The sequence below is a fragment of the Anastrepha obliqua genome, chromosome 3 (genome assembly GCF_027943255.1).
Source record: "Anastrepha obliqua isolate idAnaObli1 chromosome 3, idAnaObli1_1.0, whole genome shotgun sequence".
NCBI classification, from domain to species: Eukaryota; Metazoa; Arthropoda; class Insecta; order Diptera; family Tephritidae; genus Anastrepha; species Anastrepha obliqua.
In genome coordinates, this window is record NC_072894.1 from 48,766,397 (window position 1) to 48,788,934 (window position 22,538).

At 37.7% G+C, this 22,538-nt stretch overlaps 1 protein-coding gene across 2 annotated transcripts in view; it reads left to right on the plus strand.

Annotated features, from left to right (window-relative positions):
* The first annotated feature begins 4,190 nt into the window (after positions 1–4,190).
* LOC129240183 (protein encore-like) overlaps positions 4,191–22,538 on the plus strand; it is an 85,265-nt gene continuing 66,917 nt past the window's right edge. For both annotated transcript variants that reach the window (XM_054875788.1, XM_054875792.1), the window contains exons 1-2: positions 4,191–4,538; positions 4,632–4,786. The gene's annotated coding sequence lies outside the window, so the exon portion shown is untranslated. The remainder of the gene's footprint in view (positions 4,539–4,631; positions 4,787–22,538) is intronic.

Consider the following 22,538-nt stretch of genomic DNA (forward strand, 5'->3'; position numbering starts at 1 on the left):
ACAGATATCATATAAATCAGAGCTTCAAACTTAGACAAACAAATAAGTGTTCAAAATTATGGTTGATTTTTATAGTTTTTTTCCTTGGCGGAATTGTCCAGGTTCTCCATACAAAAAAATGTCATTGATTCGTTAAATGGAGAAAATGTGCAACACCGCCAAGGGAAGAAATTAACAAAAAGCAAGGAAAAATATTGAAAATTTGTAAACTCAAAAACGACGTTTTGACGACTTTTATCACATGTATATATAAATATATAAAATTGTCTTAAAATCTCCATAAAACAAGTTTTTTTCAGAAATACATATTTACATATATACATATATATACAATAGTTTATAACTATTCTTAAAATGTTTTACAGAAAACTTACTTTTTTCACGAAGTAGGTTTGAATTCAATATCGACATAAACAATATACGCTACAGCTTCAAGAAGCTTGTTATGCAATGCAATTATGTGAACTTTCTGCATTATAAGAAAGATCAACTATTAAGCTATTAAATAAAATTAAAATACGGTGTACTTTCTCTTAAATGGACACCTACGGGACTGAAAAATGTTCCCACTTATGGGAGGTGTCCGCTTATAAAAAAGTATACAAAAATTAAAAATATATTAAGGGTGGGCTAACGTGTTTTAGGAGGATTGTCCGCTCAAGAAATTTTTTTTTCTAAATTCTTAAGGATTTGTGGTATGTACTGAAAAAAGTATCCACTTATTGTAGGTGCCCGCTTAAGAGAGGTCTCCATTTGGAAAGAGTACACTGTACAGTGCCGGCAGGGACATAGAACATGCTCAGGCAGGTAATCGATACACCAAACGGTTAGTACTACTAGACACACTGGATATTAGAAATGCTTTCAACAGTTTAAGTTGGGACGACGTAATTGAAGCCTTAAAGGTAAATTTCAAGATCCCGAATAATCTGTTGAAGACTATTCGTAGCTATCCAAGCAATCGTGTGCTCTTATACGAAGCGCGAGCAGGATTCAAGACTAAACAAATAGCAGCAGATACCGCCCAAGGATCAATACTCGGACCTGAACTTTGGAATATATGCTTCAATGAAATCCTTCGAATAGAGAAGCCTGAGGATGTGCATTAAGTGGGACATGGAGACGACATTGCAGCTTTAATAATCGTTAGAAACACTGACGAAGCCAATAGGAAGGTTAATCAGGTTATGATCCGAGTTCAGACATGGGTCCTTTCGCAATTATTTGTGCGAATGGGAAAAGTGAGCCTATCAAACTGCATATATGGAGATACTGAGTATGATGATGATTCTTTAAATGCGACAGGTGGAGCATAGAGAGAACAGTTCTGCAACGAGCTATTGGTGTATTTACACCTGAAGAAATAATCGAGAAAATGATGATTGACGAAGAAAAATGGAATGCGATAGCGAATTTCGTGGAGGATATTATCCGAAAAAAGAAACGTGAAATGGAAAGTTATGCTGAAGAGCATTTACAGGCGTCCTTGGACAGAGGGTGAGTAAGTGTCCTTCTTAGGACGCAGTCTTGGCCCTCTGCCTCGAAGCAATGCGAAGCAGTCCCGGGGTCGAGGGAAAAATCTAAGAGAAGAGGAGGGATAGTTTTAGTGGAATCACCACACACGTAGTAGCGACGGTTACTATAGGATGCGTAGGCATTTTCGGCTAATACCTCCTCGTTGTCTTTATAAAATCCTCTGGTGAATTTCCTTGCTTCATTTTTACAAGTAACTCTAATTGACTCTTGTTAGTAGTTTTTGACCTAAAAACAAATTTGTTTCATTTTTCCATTGAAAAGTTTAAATTTTTACATTTTTGTTTAGTGCTGGCTCACACTTCGCTGGCGGAAAAGTCCTTTGATACTTACTTTTCTCCAAAACGTAATTGCCTTAATGGAAGTTCGTTTGTGATAAGAGGAAATGGAGAAGAGAAAAAAAGTTCCTAGAAATTTTTATTCGTGATAGGAGGAAAGGGGTAAACAAAATCTCCCTGGAATTTCTAATTAAAGTCGAGCTGTTTATTTTACTAGAAAATGCTTTTAAAAATTTACGAGTAGCAAATGGCTCTACTAAATTGGCAAGCCGCTGTAAATTTGTGTATGTACATATGTATGTAAAGGCATTACCCACTTAAAGGCACAATGTCTCTGATAAAAAAGAGTTTTTCATGGCAGAATTTCGCAAAAGAACATGCATTTATGTCAGTGTGTTCATATGCACATAGATATTCATATATTTCCTTCAATTAACTAGCAACTCAAATCCTCTTCGCCATGAATATTACAAGCTGGGCGGTGTGCACATCTACATATTTATTTGCTTTTGATTTTCCTGCATTTTTGAGGGACGCTATGATTGAGCCTTGACCTTCAAATGCTGCACGCGCTTTAGCCGTGCACTCGTTAATGTATAAACAACCGGTCAAAAGCAAAGCATAAATATAAACTAAAGGGTATTTCAAAAGTGATATAGTGAATAAATCCTAAATGGTACCTTTTTTATGTCATCTTTGTTATTTGTCAAGTAGGCAGATGTACAATGTTACACGATAGAACGACTCGTTAAATTTATTGAAAGGTATTATAAAAATGGTCCATCTTAAAGAACAACATATCGTAAAATTCGTGATTTTTTTGGTGGAAATAATCGTTTAAATGAGTCGAAATTCAATATTTGGTGAACAAGTTTCAAGAAACTGGTTGTATCAGGGATAGAAAACAGATGGCAGACCAAAAATCGGAGTTCTGTTGAGAATATAGCAACGTGTTGCTGAACAACCCACACACAACAACATCGACATCTCGACGTTCTCAATAATTCGGCATTCATGAATCGACTGCTTAGCGAATTTTACCCTTAAACCTTCCCATGGTGGACATTTAAGGGTGGTCTAGAAATTTCAAAAAATCGGTATTTTGTTTTTTCGATATATCGAAAGTATAGTATCTTAAGATATATTGTGAAATTTTCATGCGGAAATTCTTAATATTATAGCTTCTACAGTCCATTAAGGTAGAGAGCGGTCCGTGCGCTCCTGTACCTCAAGCTTTAAACTCATTTATTTCGATACGACTTTTTTCGGTCTGGTGTTGTCAAAAAAAAAGTGCGCTTAGCGTGGTACACATAACAGAAGTGAAACTTTCAAGGCAGACAAGGAAATAGGGAGAGACCCGCCCCAAAAAGTAGGCACCGAAAATATATTTCCTACAAGTTTGCACGAACAAACAAGCGCCAAAAAGTAGGCAGTGTTATTTCTCACTAGAAATTTGCAACCACAAGAAAAAACTCAGGAAAAGTGTATCTAATATATATATATAAGGTATAGCTCTCTCTCTGCTTTTCCTCTACGTTATATCTTTTTTCTCTCTCGCGGAACGAAAATGCCCAAAACTTTGCATGGGCTTGAAATTTTGCTCTCCATTCTCGCTCGTCCATCGACGCCTAAGAAGTTTCACTTCAAAAACTATACAACCGAATCGTCTGAAGTTTTAATATGATGGGCACAACATCAATCGCTCTTACTAGAATCATATTATTATATCAATTATTTCGAATTTTTTTGAAAAAAAAAAACGATTTTTAGAGTATCAAATTCAAAACCGCGCCATTTTGTCAATTTTTTTTATTCTCATGGCTGGACATAGCTACAGTCATACTAATTAATAATGTTTTTAGTTTTTGTACAATATTTTAGATAAATAGAAGATCCAAAATGGACAACACCGTCCAGTCAACTTTTTTAAAATTATTATTTTTTTTATTTTTGTAAAAAAGTTAAATAAAAAGCCTAAAAAATGTAAATATCGTTTTCCATTTTTATATTGTAAATAAATTCTTGAAAATATCCTAAATTTTCGAGCTCTAGACCACCGGGACCCCTTATGTGATGTCATTTTGCACTTATAATTGTTAAGCGCCGTATTTTCAATAGAAATAATGAACCCTGAAAGAATCTGAATTTTTACATTTTTATTTTAAAACAACATCTAGGAGCGTTTTTGAAGCACCCTTTACAATAAAGAAGTAACCAGGGGGCTTGCAAACGAAAGCTTCGCTTCCATTACATACTATTTTTTATTTTATGCTATGCAACAACAACAAGAACACTATTAATGCCGTCATTGTGAAAACACATTAAAAAGAACTTAAATATGTTTTTTTAATTCCTGTTTTAGAGTGTTTGCAAAAGGCGTTCCAATCGGGCATCAAGAAAAAAAACTAACATGAGTGCGAAAAAATAGCGAATGTGGGAGTGTATTTAAAGCGTTTATGTTAGTGGAATATAAGATCTGCGGCCTACATCAAATGATGATTTTACAAGCGCTTTGTTCTTTGGCAATCAGTTTGTCACCTGCAGCTTGTGGGCACTCTTCGTCCTACACTACCTGTAATATGATATAATTTTCATGACTGCTTTCTGTTCAACATCAACAACTCCATAATATGCGTGCTATTATATAAAGTGAAGTGCTAGAGGGAAAGGAAATCGTTTGCAGGCTTGTCCGGCCTCTACGTTTCAGATCACTTTCCCATAGTTTTGGTGAGTAGAGTAAATTTTTTTCTACATACTAATTATAAACTTTTTTGTTTCAAACTAGAAATTGTTAACTTTTAATTTCTTTCATATTTTCAGAGTAAAAATATTTGTTGGACTATAAAAACAACAACTTAATACGACATTTGCTTTATTAGTGTTCTGTATATTGAAAGAAGAGAAAAGTAAAAACAAAAAAAAACCGTAAACAACGTGGGAAAAACAAGGGTTGCCTTGGAGTGACCATAATATTAGTAAGTTACAAAATAATTTTTACACTATTTTAATTGGCATATTGTGTGATTGAAATGCATTAGAATTGTGGATACAAAATCTGGACACCAAAACAATTTAAAGTTTGCTAAATTACATTATTGCAACCGAATGTTTTGATATTTCTTTTAAAGGAGAATTTGGGAAATTATTTTTAATTTATATTAAAATATTTAAATTTATACTAAAATGCGATTTGGTCAAAAATACAATGTATCTCCGCGGCCAGCAACTTCAAAACAAAAAGCTTAAAATCGTCACCCTGAAACAAATGAGAAAGAAATTTTCCATATAAAACCCTTAAGAAATACTTAGTATCATCGATTACCCAGTCGACCGAACCGTATTTGTATACAGCGGATAGGTAAGTATTTTAATTGCTTGCAGCAAAAAAGGTTAAACTGGCGGCAATCGGCAATTGTATCTCATATTATTTGTGGCTGTTCATTAAATTTGAGAATTACTAGGTTGTTCAATAAGTTTTGCGGCTCGATTAGAGAGGGTTTCGCTACTAGGCTAATATATTTTTGTAATGTTGGTACATTCTTCATATGAACGTATGTGAAATTTCATTTCAATCTGTCAATTGATTCACGTCATTTCATTCTGTCATTCATTCGCAAACCTCCGAGTGTATTTCTGCCATGAAAAAGCTTTTCAAAAAAATTTCTGCTGTTCGGAATCCGTTTGAAACTGTAGGTCCCTCCATTTGTTGAACAACATCAAGACGCGCGCCACAAATAGGAGGAGGAGCTCGGCCAAACACCCAAAAAAAGGGTGTACGCGCCAATTATATATATAAAAAGAATTTGGTTTATGGATTACACGCAAACTGGTAAATTAATAAATTCTGAATATTACTGTAACCTTTTAGGCCAACTGCAAAAAAATCGTGAAAAGGACTCTGTTTGCAAAAGAAAACAACTATTTTTCATCAGGACAATGGACCGTCTAATTTCACACAAAAAGTTATGGAGTTTTGAATAGGTAACACTTCATATCGTTCATCCTGTATTTTATTTTATAGCAGCACCAATCCCTTAATCTATGAATAAAGAACTCGGACACCCAAGTGATATGGTTTTAAATCAAAAAATATATATATTAAAATGCAAATCTAATGCGTTTATGTGCCACATTTATTTTGTTCTTCAAGCCTATTTTTAAAAGTTACAAGCACCGAAGGCCCACGCAGCTAGTGTGCTCTGCTTTTTTTTTAAGTTAGTGTAATATTTTATATTATTTTAATAAATGATAATAATAATAATAAAAACTACAAAAAAACATAAACAAACTTCAGCAAAAACTTACAGGGTCGGGCACTCAAAGTGTAACCAAATTCAGACCGCCCGCGTAGCCGATGCACGGGCATCAGCTGTCTGTTAGTTGACTATTTGACAGTCCATAATTCAGTCCATTGTTTACAAGCGGGAGGGAGCATTTTGCCGAGAGTAAACGCGAAAAAAGAATGCCAGTAATGGATTTCAAACCTTATAGTGTGATTGCATTATATTTGGCTGGAAATCACAGCCAGCAATTGTTCGTGAGCTCAAACTCCTTAAAGTAAATAAAGTACGAGAATTTGAGTCATCGATTGGCCACCAGGAGGCAGCACCCGCTACAGATAAAGGTTTGGGCCGCTGTAAGCGCAGATGGGCGCTCTCCAATCGTTTTCATTGAGCCTGGCGTCAAGGTAACTACGAAATATTATCGGGAAAGTATTCTGGAAGTTGCTTTGAAGCCGTAGGCAGACAAACATTTCAGTGGCAGACCATGGACGTTTCAAAAGGACTCGGCACCGTCTCACAAAGCTCGATTGAACCAAGAACGGCTAAAAAACAACGTTCGCTACTTCATAACGTCCCAAAATGGCTCTGAAATTCACCAGTCGCGAATCCGATGGATCATTCTCTTTGGGCCAATAGGAAAGAAAGGTCCAAATTAAAAGATTCACCAGCCTCGAGGCGCTGAAAAAAGCCATTGGCAGCGAGTGGGCTAAAATACCTGCAAGTCACATTCGGGACCTTGCGTAAAGGTGGTCATGTCGAGCAAAAGTAAAGTGATTCTTAATTGTGTATTATTTTCACACATTTTTTACTTCGAATTGAATGAAATTAATTTTTCAAACTAAGCTTTTTAATCGGTTGCACTTCGAGTGCCGGACCCTGTAACAAAGTACATGACAAAAAAGAACTCGGACATATATATAAAGTAGCATTAGGCAAATACTTTTTAAGAAAAAAAAAACAATATTAATATGTAGTCAGCCTTTATTTTTTTTTCACAGCATTCAGCTTCTTGCATGTTAAAGAATCTATTTTCCTCCAATCTTCTTCTAGTAACAAACTTTTTCAGTTGGTTTTCCAAATGAGCCCACAGATGTTCAATTACATTGATGTCTGGAGATTGCGGAGGGGTTTCAAGTACTTTAGGACAGTTGTAAATAAGCCATAGTCAGAGATCAAGTGCCTTATGCTTGGGATCGTTGTCTTGATAGTACTGGAAATTGCACTTAATTCCCAACTTGTCAGAACTTTAGACCAAATTTTCTTTCCAATTGTTAGGTATTGTTCGTGGTCTATATTGCCGTTACACAAATTTCCAGTACCAAGAGCGGACATATATGTTTAGCTGCCGGACGTAACTCTTCATTAGGTCTTCTCCACACATATGATTCTCCATCTGGCCTAAATATATTAAACTTGCATTCATCTGCAAATAAAGCATGCTTCCAGAACTCGAAATCCTTATTCCCATGACGCTTTGCGAATTTTATTCATTTGTGTCGATTAATCACGTTGATGAAAGGTTTTTTCGTGCAACACTTCCATATAATTATTCTTTCGCAACATAATACGTATACTTTCGGGGTTACAGTTAATATAATATTAAGGTGTTGGACGACTTCTGTTGCGAGCTTAGGAGCACTTAGATATGGATTTTTCTTAATTCGTTGCACTACACGCCGTTCATATGCATCCGGAAACAGTTTTGGTCGTCCCTATTTCTTCTTATTTTTTCTCGGATTTTGTTTCCTTGAAACGCTCTGTCGCCTTGTATACAGTCGAACGGGGTCTATCTACTATTTCTGCGATTTTCCGAACGGTCTTACGCTTTTCGTGATGACTAATAATTAAATTTATGACTTGAATGGAGCTGTGTCCGCGCTGTTTACCCATATCTGGAATTTAATTCAATAAAACACAACTGAAATTTTATTTTAATTTATTACGTTTGGTTCTTTCTGTGCACTGTTCTACCGAGAGAAAATTAATTGTAGGATTCCCCGTTTTAAAGTGCCAAACAGCCGCAATAATGCCAGATGTCCGACTTCTTTTTTGACACCAATTTGGCGAATGCTGCATGATGACTTTTTTATAACAAGGAGGTAATAGATTGGTAAATTATTATTACTATTTGAATCCTTAATAGAACATTATAAAAATAAAAGTATTTAACTTGCATTTCTTACAAAAATTTTGAATTTGAAGCTGCATGTTATGTGTGTCCGAGTTCTTGGTTGAGCCACTGTATTTCTGTTTTTCCAGTAACTGCTTCATTGGTTCTTTGTCCTTTAGAATCGAGATCGTTTTCTCTTTCATGTCATTCAGCGAGAACGTGAAGATGTTAATGCCTATTAGTTACCTTCAGTTTGGGTTTCAGGTGCTTTCTTTCCCACATCAATCTAAATGAATACTTGTCTCGCGTGCGTAGTATTCAGTTTTCTTTCAAGTCGATTGGTTTTGCCAGCTAAAAATGTTGACGTACATGATTCATAAACGCTTATTATTCTTAAAATTAGTAAGGACGCATCCCATTTGTTTCCTCATCACTATAGCAGCAGCCGAAAGAACTTAACTATCACAATCTCTCACTAGGCAGAAGCAGCACACTTTGATTGGCTGTCAAGCTCACCTGTGCCATATCTAAATCATCTCATGGTGACTTATGCTGACTAAGTTGCGCAGCAATTTGTATACTCTGTGTAATATGCTTGTTTTCATGTACATACATACATTCCTACATATGTACGTCTTTACAATTAAGAGTTTTCATATTCGCAGAAGGATATATTTGATAAACATCAGCAAATTCTTTTTTTTATTGCCTTATTTGCTTCTCTTTTTCGCTCGCATTACTTTTCCAATGTGCCTAACATATTCGCAAGTTTAACAAATTTTTCCCCAATTTTTATTTCGCTATTGTTGTGACGTTTTTTGTATTTCTTTTCATGTTGTACTAAGCTATTTTTACGTTAACCTGCTTTCAATTTCGCTGTATGAGATGAGATATTCGCGTTTCGTGTGCGCTGATACGCTAGTCGCTTGCAAGCAGCTGGCTTGTCTGTAGGAAAATGATGATCGGGCGGCCGAAACTTCTGCCAATGATTGCCTTTTGGGCATAGTTCACTTGTAAATTTACTCGATTTTTACAAAAATCGTACTAGATTGTTGGGTGTGCTAAAGCCTAGATATTCTTCTTCTCGAAAAGCATCTCATCACAGCAGGTGGATTAGGTGTTTTAACCATAAAAAACTACCAGTAAAAAATTTCAAGTTGTAAATAATCTCATCTGTTCAGTATGTCTTCTGATGTTGAGAGCACTAAAGTGTAGCAGGCTTTGTTGGCTCCCAATGAATGCTTTTGAACAGCACCTGCAAATGTTAAAACTTCATCATGACCGATTTGCGGGTATGGTTATCTTTCGCGGAGGTGGCGTAAATTGGATACCAAGATCGTGCGATTGGACTTTACAGACTTTTTATTGTGTCGACCGATGTTCTCAAAGTTAACACCACTTAGGAGTTTATTCAAATTCAGCAGTAGCAGCTATTGAAAATTGGTTCTGTCGGATCAGTTACTGTTTGTGCAGTAAGGAGTAACGAGGAAAATACGAGAAAACTTAAGACGCCTGTTATAACGATACGGTATTCTCCCGAATAGGAGACGGAAGAGTATGAATTCAGAATTTTTTGTGAATCTAAGGGACAAAGCTAAGTTAAGGATGCGACAGTTGGTCCGATTCGTTGACTACACACGTTGTTCATGGTTGGTGGGAGAGACTTCATCTATTTATGAGGTGTCGCAATGGGTCCAATCACAGGCCACTTCCGTAGTCTATTGTTAGCCACTTCAATCTAACCCAAAAATATATTTGTTGCTTGTTTAACAACATTCTCGTATAAAATGAATACTTAATTCCCCACTCAGTTCAACTACTTCTACAAATTGTCACGGTTTACTCCCTGCTGACAGAATCCGTATGATTAATGAATGCAGTGATAACTATCTGCGAAGTTAGCACTTCATGCGAAGACCTAACAAGTAATTTTGTTTCTTAGGAATACCGATACAGTCACGAATATAGTCAGCTTCAAGTGCTGTTGCTCCCGAGGTCCTACGGGGCTTTTCTACCACTTAGTTTCGTTTGCTATGTGCTGACAATGTGCTCACATACCATGCGCTTATCCACTCATTCATTTAAATTATGTAGGTATGCGCGATTATAGAAGCATAAATTAATCTACCCGTTTACACAGTCGGACTCAAGATTCATTAAATTAGCTGTCAAATTTGTGTTTGCTTGAAGATTTATGCTAGTTCATATTGGATTTGGATAAGCAATAGCTGCGTTTGAATAACTAACAACTTAGCGAGTAGGCGGCATATAATTTGGCAGCACTGCTTTATTTTTGTTTTGACAGTTCGCATAGTAAACAATTTGTGGAACAATTTGTTGTGATCAAAGAAAAGCAAGCGAAACAGAAACATCTAAAAATATACAAATGGACATTCAACGATTAAATTTGGTAAGCAAATATAATTTAGAAGAAATAGCCCTTGGAAAAATGTCGCTTGAGAGCTAAGAGGCTAAAAACAATGTTGCTTGAAAATCGATGAACTTTTGTTGCTTTCACATATGTAGGAATATTTCGCTTGGCGAGCAGGGAAGTGGTGAGTCGAACCCAGCTAATACTAACAATTTGGAAGAAAGGCAAAAACATTCAGCGAATTATTTAATGGCACAATTGATTGCAGTAGTAAGCAATTGGGAGATAACCGCTGACTGGTACATAGATACATGTGTTAGTTGCATAGGTTTCTCGATCTTTATTCGTTTAATTTGAATTTTTGTTGTGTCGGATGTTGAGATCGTTCCGTCTGAACGCTCGCAGCCCGGGGAAAATTCGTTTTTACTACGTTATTTTTTGTTTGTTGTTTGGGTGCTACTGTACAATAATTTTACTTTGGTTGCATTACTTTTGGCATACAGCCAAAAATCAAAAACTAAAAGAACAACAATAATATGAGCGAGACCACCAAAAGCAGCTGCTGCGTTAGCATTAGTGATGATATCGAGCAAGCGCACAAAGCTAACCCTGCTGTAAACATAGCTAGTTCTGAACTAGCGATTTCTCCACACTTCGGTGATCTTCATCATCAAAATTTCCTTGTAATCAACTGGAGAATTTAACGTTAAAATATCCTAGGCGAAGCCAGTTGACCTCTCTCTGCATTGCCATTCGTCAGCCACCTCTCTAGTACTGAAAAGCCAACTATTTCATTAGTGTCACCTGTCTTTTTTCGAAACAATCAACTAGTATTTGCCATACCGGATGTCAATTATCAGATTTCGATCAGAAATATACTAGTCTGATACTAGTTCTCATTATTAGTTCAATTATAGACCAAAATCAGTAATATGAGTAATTAAAAATTAATAAAAAATATCATGAATACACTATAAAACATTTTTTATTAGGTCAAATTTAAAATATTAAAAGGTTTTTACTGCCTTATATAATATTTACTCTAATATTAGTCCTCCCTTTCCTGAGTATTGCTAAAATGGAAAAAAACAATTTATAAATATTAAAGATTAAATAAAATCATTGTATAATCGGTATAAATTTGGTCTTTTTCGGACTAGTTCGATTTTAGTAAAGAAATTCTACAGGGTCCGGCAGTCGAAGTGTAGTAACCAATTAAAAAGGCTATACATTTAGTTAGGAAAATTACTTTTATTCAATTCAAAGTAAAAAATGTGTGAAAATAATACAAAATTAATAATCAATTTCCTTTAGTTCGATGTGACCAGCTTTTGCCTTGACTATGGCCTTGAGACGGTCCAGAAACGTATCGCAAGCTACTCGAATGGGACTTCCAGGTATTTTGGCCCACTCGCGGGCAATGGCTTATTTCACCGCCTCGAGACTGGTGAATCTTCTAGTTCGGACCTTGCTCTCAAAAATGATCCAAAGAGAATAATCCATCGGATTCGCGGCTGGTGAATTTGAGAGCCATTGTGTGGACTTTATGAAGTTCGGAACGTTGTTTTTAGCCATTCGTGGTTCACTCGAGCTTTGTCCTGCTGCTTCAAAGCAACCTCCCCATAATATTTCGCATTTACCTTGACACCAGGCTTGAAAACGTTTGGAGAGTACCAATCTGCGGTTACAGCGACCCAAACCATTACCTGTGGCGGGTGCTGTCTCCTGGTGGGCAATCGATGACTCAAATTCTCGTATGAACGGTCGGTCATATAACCCTATCGTTTTGGGAGTCTAAGAATTGCGCAATTTGAAACATTTTCTCGTCAGAAAACGCAATGTTCGGAAATTGACCGCTTTCGGGCAAGCGAAGTTACTCCTTCGCCCTCTCAAGTCTGACTTGCTGCTGCTTTGGTGTGAGATCATGCGTCTTTTGGACCTTGTAAGTCATGACTTTGAGATCACTTTTCAGTATGCGGCGGTGGCTACGGTCAGTTATTTTCAGTTCTTTCGCCATTTGATTGGCACTTCATCGGGAATTTCGCTCAAGTCACTTCTTCACATTTTGAACCATTTCACGTGACGTTGCAGTCTTTTGATGATCACCTCCATGACGTTTCGCGGTGCTACCAGTATCATTGTAACGAGTAATGGTGCGATAAACAAAAACTTTATTTACTTTAAGGTGCTAAGGTCACGAACAATTGTTGGTTGTAATTTTCCAGCCAAATATAATGCAATCACACTATTAGGTTTGAAATTCATTACTGACTTTCTTTTTTCGCGTTTACTCTAGGCAAAATGCTCCCGCGCTCTTTTAACAATACTCTGGACTGTCATTTAGCCAACTAACAGACACTGATGCACGTGCATCAGCTGCGCGAGCGGTCTGAAGTTGGTTACACTTCGAGTGCCGGACCCTGTAATAGTAAACTAGTATGTTTTTCTCAACACTTTGGTGTTTCACTGCCGGGAACATGTGTGCACATACACACGCACGCCCAAAATATTTTTACAAACTGTTGGACTTGTTTACACTATAAGAAAAAATGATTTCATTCTATTTAATCGCATGGTTTATTTTTATTGTCACTCCGTCTTCGGGTGCTTCTTCCCTGCTGACACGCGTACCTCCACCGCCATATTGTACACAAAGTGGCAAACAGCCCATAACGCGGTTAGAAAGCTGAGTGCAGGACAAAAAATAGAAACTACAAAATCAAAGAAACAAATTAAAAATTAGATTCAAATCGGAAATAAGAGAAGCAAAACATTAGAAAATGAATGGTTATTTAGTACATAGGTTGCATTTTTTCAACTCATTTTAGATTTGTGCGCGCGCATTCATATATTTCATTGGCTTTGGCTGCGCCGCTATTTCGAGAATTTCATTTTACAAGTGGTCGTCCACAAATATATGCTGTCACACATACACTCACTCACCGAATACTATTTTTGCATTGCTAAAGGCACATTCTGTCAAAAAAAGTATCGAACATTCATTATACAAAAAAGCCCATTCAAATATTTGCAGGAAACTAACAAATTCACCGAAAATTTCAAATTTATGAAAAAAAAAATTCATAGATTATGCATCTCGATAATGCATAATCTCACAAAGCTGCCATTATCTGTTGTGAACGAATTACTGGACAAGGATCTCGACGCAGATCATCATGCATACGAGTACCATCATCATTTTCCCCTGATTTTTCGCGGCTGACTTTTTCTTCGCTCTGAAACTCAAATTATCACTTACCACGAGTCTGCAGAAGTCATAAAAAATAATACGCGGCGAGAACTGATGCCGATTTCGAAATATTTGTTAGACAAATGTTTTTATGATTGGTTTATTTGTCGGTTTATTATTCCGAAAGAGTTCCATCTTGAAAGAAATATAATGAATTTGAATGAATAACAAATAGTTCATGTTTTATTTACCGATTTCTGATACTTTTTTGACAAAAGGTACATGGAGCGTATCGCTGTAAGCTACAACCAAAAGAAATTGATTAGCCATTTTATACGAGAAAAGTCATATAAATTTCGGCAGCTATGGCAAGCACATCGAAGCATACAATTTGTAATTTCAAATATGATGAATCTATTCAACTGCAACTGTACAGGCATCTGTGGGTCGATGTGTGCCTATAAGAGCCAACACATTCACTTTGGCACAGTTTAGCGAAAACGTGTGCCATGTCGGATTTTGTGTCGTAAGTGTGCTGCGTTTGACTTAATCAGTATTAGAAGCAAAATTTTCGTTTTGACAATGAATGTATTATAGAATGACGTAAACTTTGAAAAAATTTTAAGTAGTTTTTGCCGCGGTATGCATTATAAAATATGTAGGAATAAGTTTATAAAAACGTATGAGCCTTGCTTAATGTACGAGGGCATTCAAACAAAAGTTTGCTCTTAACTAAAATTAGTTTGATAGCTAACAATTGAACAGTTTGTTACTATCACGGAGTACTCGCTGTCATACAATAACTGCTTGGGATGTTGGTCACTTAGGCGCATAACTACAGACTCGGTTGTAAGGGTCTAGTAGCCCGTGGAGAGTTTGTAGGTGCTCACAATGTCTGTCGTCTACTTTATAAGCCTGTCGTCTGTTGCGATCTCTACACGTAATCGAATGAGTACCAGGCGCATGATTTAAAGCTCGATCGCACGGATTTCTAGTGTCAAGTGCTTCACTTAAACTGGCAACTGCTTATTGTGTTTTTAAATTATTCAAAAATGGACTCGTAACACTGTTCGAAAAATTGTTTTTTAAGCGAAGCAAGAAATTCAGTCGTTAAATATACATGAGATGCGAATCTCCCTTAATCAAAGTTTTCAAATCAACAAGTTTGTGATTCTGAATTGGGAAAAAAGGTTTCATATTACAATTAAAGATGAGGGACGGCACAAGGGCATGAAGCCTGGCCATAGGTCTTTTCACATCTACACAGACGGCTCGAAAACTTTAGACAGAGTGGGAGCTTGAATTTACTGCTTAAAACTAAGGATTAGGCAGCCTATCAAGGTGCCAGACCAGAGCAGTATTTTCCAAGCGGAAGTTTTTGCTGTGGGAAAAGCCGCAGAGCTAGCCTACACAAGAACAAGAAAGAGCTCAATACGCTCATATTGTATTAAGTCCAAAAATGTTCAACGGAGCGAGGCCATAGAAAGGCTAGCCGAAAACAGAAGGCTGCATATCTATTGGGTACCTGGTCACAAAGCCATTATAAGCCAAAATGTGCTGTTAGACGACCATTTGAACAAGAGAACGACATACCAAAACCGCTAAATACGAAATAGACGACTACAGGAAAAAACGAATGGAAGTTTGTTGGATTAATTTGACCACATGCAAAACAGCAAAAGTCATATGTAGAACTAACGACAAAAAACTGACTCAATTCATATTTACGCTCTTGCGAAAAGACTGCAGAACTATCATAGGTATGCTGACAGGTCATAATCTATTGACTGCACAAGCGTACAAGATAGAATTGCTAACACGGACAAATGCAGGAAATGCAGAGAGGATGTTGAAGAAACTTTAGAACGTCTTCTGTGCGTCTGCCCTGCATTATTAAAAACGCGTTGAAAATGCCAGGGAGCCCACCGGATCTAACAGCTCTGCTTAGATTCGCCAAAAGCGTTGACATCATACGTGATGGATATCAGTATTCGTAGAGGTCGGTATCCATCTGGTATCGCTAGGGACCAAAAGGTCTATACGTGGCTTAATGTCAACCAGGCTAACCTAACCTTAGCTATATCGCAGCATAATTTGTTAGAACCCCAACCACATCTTTGTTGCGCGCTTGTTGCCAAATACAAACAAAATACATATGGATGTTCATATCTCATATATTGAGATATGTTTTTGGGTGTGCAGTTCTCTCACCGGCTGACATCCCAAACTCGCACAATTAACTCAAACTCACATCCAAAGTTTGCTTACGCTTTGATTTTTGTTATGTGGGCCAAATGCACCACTGTCAGGTCATGTGGGCAAGTTACGTAAATAGTTTAATTGGAACATGTATATATGATACATACATTCTTATATACATACGTATGTATTTACGTGCGTCGTGCACATGCACTGTAAATGCTAGCCATTTTCTGTATATAAACCATTTTTTAATACATGGGAAGTAGTGCAACTATGTAATCCATGCGCACTTACATATGTATACGTGAACAGTAATTAAATTGCATACGTATTAGTATAACCTAAAAACTTCACTATTCATCGCAACTGCGAAAAAGTAAAGTTTTTATGAAATATACCCATAATTGTTCTAGTTATTACTCACTCACGTTGTTAGTCGTTATCAATTCTATTATCGCTTTCGCTTGTTTGCTTGCTTGTTGATCGGAAATCTTGCAACCCAACTCGATTCCTGGGCATCCCATTTGACTACCCATATTCATTTCACTTCACTTACGACACAATTATTATTTTCTCGCTCATTAACGCAATTATGTGTAATGCGCCACAAAACACCAGCCAATAGCAAATCTACACCTACACGCACACGCACACACCAATCTGGGCATACTCCCACCGCAAACACACAACCATAGTTGCAAACTATGTGCATATATAAATTTTAGCCGCACTCACATAAACCAGAAGCCCGCCAGCACGACGGTCTGTGTTGCATCCAGTTTTTAAAGGATGCTCATTAAAGTGTCGGCACTGCAGCTTCTCCTACTGCCATGTTACCTTTTACCCTGCACCGCTCACTATTTATCCATTGGCCTTTGCAGGCTTCGTTTTCCTCCATAATCGCGTGCATTATTTATTCTTTTGTTGGAGTTCCTGGTACTTGTCTTGTTTTTATCGTGTTTAAGTGAATTAATTAAAGCATTTTGTTGACATCATTTTAATTGAATAATAAAACATCCTACTTCACACTACATAGCAAAATGGGATTTATTATGAGACATTAAAGTTAAATGTCGTGTGTTTTATAATTATGATGAAAACGCCTCTGATTACCGTGGTAAGTAAGCGAGCATAAAGGGTTTTTCAATAAGTCCACTCGAATTGTCTCTGTGTGAAAGCTACCGCTGTCAAATTGGCGGATTGCAGAATATGTTCTTCAAGTTGATGGGGGTTACGAGAATTCACGGAAGCTCCATGCGACCGAAACCGAAAAATACACTGTTTTACAATCTTATACTTATTTTATTTACGCAAAGAGCTGCGCTTACTGTCTATGACGATCGATATCAGACGATGAAAGCAAACCTTTTTTGACCACAAAGATTGGCTTCTACAGAATGGCGCTACTTACCATACTGCGTGAGAAAGTTCCTATGCCTTTCCGTCCTTTCTTAGGCAAAGTTATGAATTATTTTAACAATTAAATAATACACGCCATTGGAAGCCACAACTTTACTCCATCTTTCAGCCAGCATACGGATTCCTGTGACGAAAAATTCGAGTTCTTTGGCTTGATCTATTCATTGAGCCAGTTCGCGATGCTCTCGTAAGAAGTGAACCGCTCTGCAATAAGTCAACCCTTGCATTGATCGGAACAGATGGTACTCCGAAGGTGCAATGTCTGGGGAATACGGCGAGTGGGGCAAGATTTCCCAATTCAGTACCTCTAAATAGTTCTGGGCCGATTTACCAACGTGTCTCGTGGCGTCGGCATGCAGCAAAATCGGTTTGTCATGTCTACCGTCCCATTCCGGTCGCTTTTCTTTGAGAGCTCGATTCAAACGCATTAGCTGCATTGGGTAACGATCGCCAGTGATGGTTTCACATGGTTTAAGGAGTTCATAATAGATGACACCTTTCTGATCCCACCAGATGCACAACATAACCTTTGAAGTATGAATATTTTTTTTTTTTGCTGTCGATGGACCTGGTTCCCCTGACAGAATCCAACCTTTTTGACCCTTAGGGCTATCAAAACCCTTTCTTTTCTGCCGTTCAAGAAGTATCGCGAACTCACCAAACGTCTCTCGATATCCCTCTCCTTCAATTGATGGGGCACGCAGTTACCTTTTCTTTTCTGGACCATTCTCATCGCGTCAAATATTTATTGTAGTTGAGTAGCTTCGAATTTTTTCGGTGTCCCTTCGCGATCTTTATCACTTACGTCGAAATTGCCACTTTGGAAGCGTCGAAACCACTCTTTACAAGTTGTATTTCATGGAGTGTGATTACCGTAAATATTGATCAATATACGACACGCTTCAGCTGCACTTTTCTTTAAAAGGTAGCAATGAAGCATGACTTCCCGCAAATGCTGTATTTTCGGGACGAACGTAGAAGTTTTTGACGTCGGATAAAAAAGGATCTTTACGCTTCAAACGAATGTCAGCTACTGCGATCGAGACCTTACATATACACCTTCAAAACACCAGTATATACTAGAGCGAACATAAAAATAGTATCAACAGCGACACCTCTTTTACGAGGGCGCAAACTTATTCCCATGCCCAATAATTGAGAAATTCCAGGCCTTCGTCATCTTGGCATTCACTAACCACCGAGATCATATGACGTAACGCCGCTCGACTATTTTCCTTGGCGCTATGTGAATTGGTTGATCTGTGCAGATACACCATAAACGTTTGCCGCCATGAAGGTCAGCACAGATCACAGCTCACACAGCTCCTCATCTGATTTGTGGTGCGCGTCTTGATGTTGTTCAGCAAATGGGGAAATCTATAATTTTATGCCACCTCCGAGTCGCAAATGTTTTTTTATGTCCAGCTTTTTCGTGACGGAGAAACAGTCGGAGGTTCGCAATTGTCTGCTGAGAAGCGACCGCTACTAGAAAATACCTTTTCTTTCATGTGGTGTTACTGCCCACAGTGGTTTTCGAATCCGAGTAATAGTCATACACAAACCCAATCGACTACAGCGGCCGCCAACATATGAAATAAGAAGCCAGTGTGACGATATCACTTAAATTGTTTGCTTTATTTAATTTTAAAGTTCGAGCACTCTTAACGAAGAACCCTATGTATAATATATTCATTTTAGTGCCAGATATTCACACTTGTTCCGTGTGGCTATTGTAAATAGGGGCAGTGGTTTATTAACCCTTTCGCGGGCAATAGTTTCTGGATTGACGTTTCGGTGGGGCATTTGCTATATATTCAGATACAAAGAAGGTAATCACTTCGGGATTGCAGGAAAATGATCGAAATCAATAATTGAATTAGCTTTTGCACATTATATATGCATTCTATTTTTACGAATATAGCCGTCCTTTCCTATTTGTAATCCAAACTTGATAGCATAGGTCAGATCGGGAAGTCCCGTGTTTGTGGCTTTTATCGTTTGTGTTAAATTTTGTTCCAATAATTAATGACGGGGGGCGGCCGCCGTAGCCGAATGGGTTGGTGCGTGATCACCATTCGGAATTCACTGAGAGGTCGTTGGTTCGAATCTCGGTGAAAGCAAAATTAATAAAAACATTTTCTAATAGCGGTCGCCCTTCGGCAGGCAATGGCAAACCTCCGAGTGTATTTCTGCCATGAAAAAGCTCCTCATAAAAATATCTGCCGTTCGGAGTCGGCTTGAAACTGTAGGTCCCTCCATTTGTGGAACAACATCAAGACGCACACCACAAATAGGAGGAGGAGCTCGGCCAAACACCTAACAGAAGTGTACGCGCCAATTATTTATTTTTTTTTTATTAATGACGGGGAATGTCGTCCTGCTCTTATGTTATGGCGTTTGCCGGTTTGTCCGCGAAAGGGTTAATAGGAAAAGTGGAAAAGCAACAAGACATACATCACAAATAGGACGATGAGCTCGGCTAAACACCCAAAAAGGATTGTAAACGCCAATTATATACCTATTTATATATGTAATAAGTGAAGGAAAAGTGAATAATGTGATTATACAATAATACGACGTGGTAATGGATACCAAAAATTGCGTTCGACGCTCTTTTCTGCTGAAACTAAGGAAACAGTCCAAATTTGGCTAAGCCATATATTTGGTCGTCCTGTGTGCGCGCTTTCAGCCTAATTCGGATAAATTATTCGCTTACCAAAATAAAAGGAAAGTGTACAGACGTTTGCTCTTCCCTACAAATCTTCTTAGATTGGAATTTAGTAGTAGAGATATGGTTCCTGGCTCGGAAGAGTCGTACAGTCCTTTTAGCTAGATTCCATCATGAAATATGATGTTATATACAATATATATTAGTTAGATTAGGTTAAATTTTTGTGGCATTTGGCTTATGGCTCACTTAGACCATATAGGTCCGTTGTGGTGCCACTGTGTAACACGGGAACTTTTCTTGGAACTAGTTAGACCTTCTTATGAAGCGCAGGATAGGTTTTATCCCAAAACCTGATAGTTCCGTGACAGAGTCAAAATGGTATTTTCCTAACATCCTTGCTTTACTCCAAGCTAAGGCTGAGCAATTACAGAGGAAGTCTTCTACTGTTTCTTCCTGTTCCTCGTCTCTACAACTTCTGCAGTATTCATGCGAAAATATTCTTAGCCTAGAAGAGTGCCTACCAAACAGCCAATGACCAGTGACACAAGCCACGACCTTCGAGATGTTCTCTCTTGAGAGGTTAAGCAATTTTCTTGACCTTTTTAATCTACTTGCGCCCAAATTAGCCTGGTTGTAAAATACGTATTTTCTTCTCTCCATGCAGAATATTATTTTTTATCCCTAAGTTGAAGTTGCCATAGGAATTCCAATATTGCCTCTGTTTTCAAACAGACGAAGATTTGTACCCTTTCTGGTTAGTTCGTCGGCCTTACGGTTCCTTCAGTATCTCTATGTCTCGGAACACATATAAGGCTGACCCTGAAGACAGTGCTAATATCATTTAGAGCTGCCAGGCTTTCCCTTGATCTTAGTATAACTACCTCCATTGATTGATAATGTAGTCCAGAAGTCCGAGAAAAATAAAACTCCATAGCCTCTTATTTTCTAGCATGGATCTATCTTTGTAGAAATTAAGGGTTTAGGGATGGAAAATGGTTAAATACGTCAAGCTGATGTTTTTATTACTACTCAGTAGCACTCATAATTTATGTACATTCGAAGTAGTCCGCAGTTGAGTCCCCTTTCTGTTCTGTCGTGGCCTAAGCACATGTAAGATTTTTTAATTGGGACGGGCGCTGTGGATAACCGGTAAAGCGAAGATGACATGAATCGGCTTAAAAGATGGGGCGATTTGTGTGTAATTTAAAATCACCGGTGTATACCACAAGCGACCGATGCCCTTAAAGTTAACATAACTCAGATCTTTGCTGGCATTACGCGGAATCTATGTAGCAGAGACATACGAAGTTGGACTTTTGGAATGCATGCTACTGAACGGTGCCATATTCCATACCTGATGGCATATACATGTACATAATCTGAAAGCAGAGATTCGTAAATACCTCACACATAGTTTGTTCACAGCTTGTCACAGCAAATGGTGAAAGTGGATAAGGACTTTTCGCCATCAATTATTACTGTAGAAATATGGGTTGCTCAATTTAAATGTGGTCGTACAAGCCTTGAAGACGATCCAACTCAAGGACATCCAAGAACAACAATAACACTAAAAATCGTAGAAAAAATACAGGATATCGTATTGTAAAATTGTCCAGTGGAAGCCCTAGGCATCTCATTGGGCAGTGGAGGCAATATTTTGACTGAAGTATTGGGTCTTAGAAAGCTGTGTGCACAATGGGTGCCACATTCGCTAACAACGAACAAAACCACCAGCAACATTTAGAACGTTTTCGAAAAGATAAAGTGGATTTTGTGCGTCGTTTCATTATTATGGATGAGATTTAGCTCTATTAGCATGATCCTACATTAAAATAAGAGCCTAAAGAGTGGTGTGAACCTAATTCTTTGGCTCCGAAACGAGTTCGTAACAAGAAATCAACCAAGAAGGTGTTAGCATCAGTTTTTTGGGATGCAAAAGGAATTGTTTTGTTTGTAGATTACTTGGAAACTGGCAAAACAATAACACTATTATAACATTTTAGACCAGCTGAAGGAAAAAATTCGTGAAAAAGACCTTGTCACAATAGCATATTAACAATGGCTGAAATCCATGAATTAGAGCTGTTGAAGCATCCACCGTATTCACCAGATTTGGCTCCTAGCGACTGCCATCTGTTTCCAGACCAAAAAACATGCATGCGTATAAAGCGTTTTTCGTCAAATGTTGAGGTCATAACAGCTGTGGAAGCATATTTTTCAGCCCTTCCAGATTCTCACTTCAGGGACTTATTGCACAACCTAGTAATTCAATTATTCAAAAGTAGTACAATCGATTCTTCATCCACCAGAAAATAGGTTCAGCACACAAGGTGCCACTTTTGACTCATTAGATTCCATTATGGGAAGTCCTTTCGAAAAAAATTAAATGACCTGAATGATTGGAACTTCAGTTAAAGTTGTGCCTCACTTCCTCCAAAAAATAACAACATCAACGCCATATCACCTACAGTCTAAAATGAG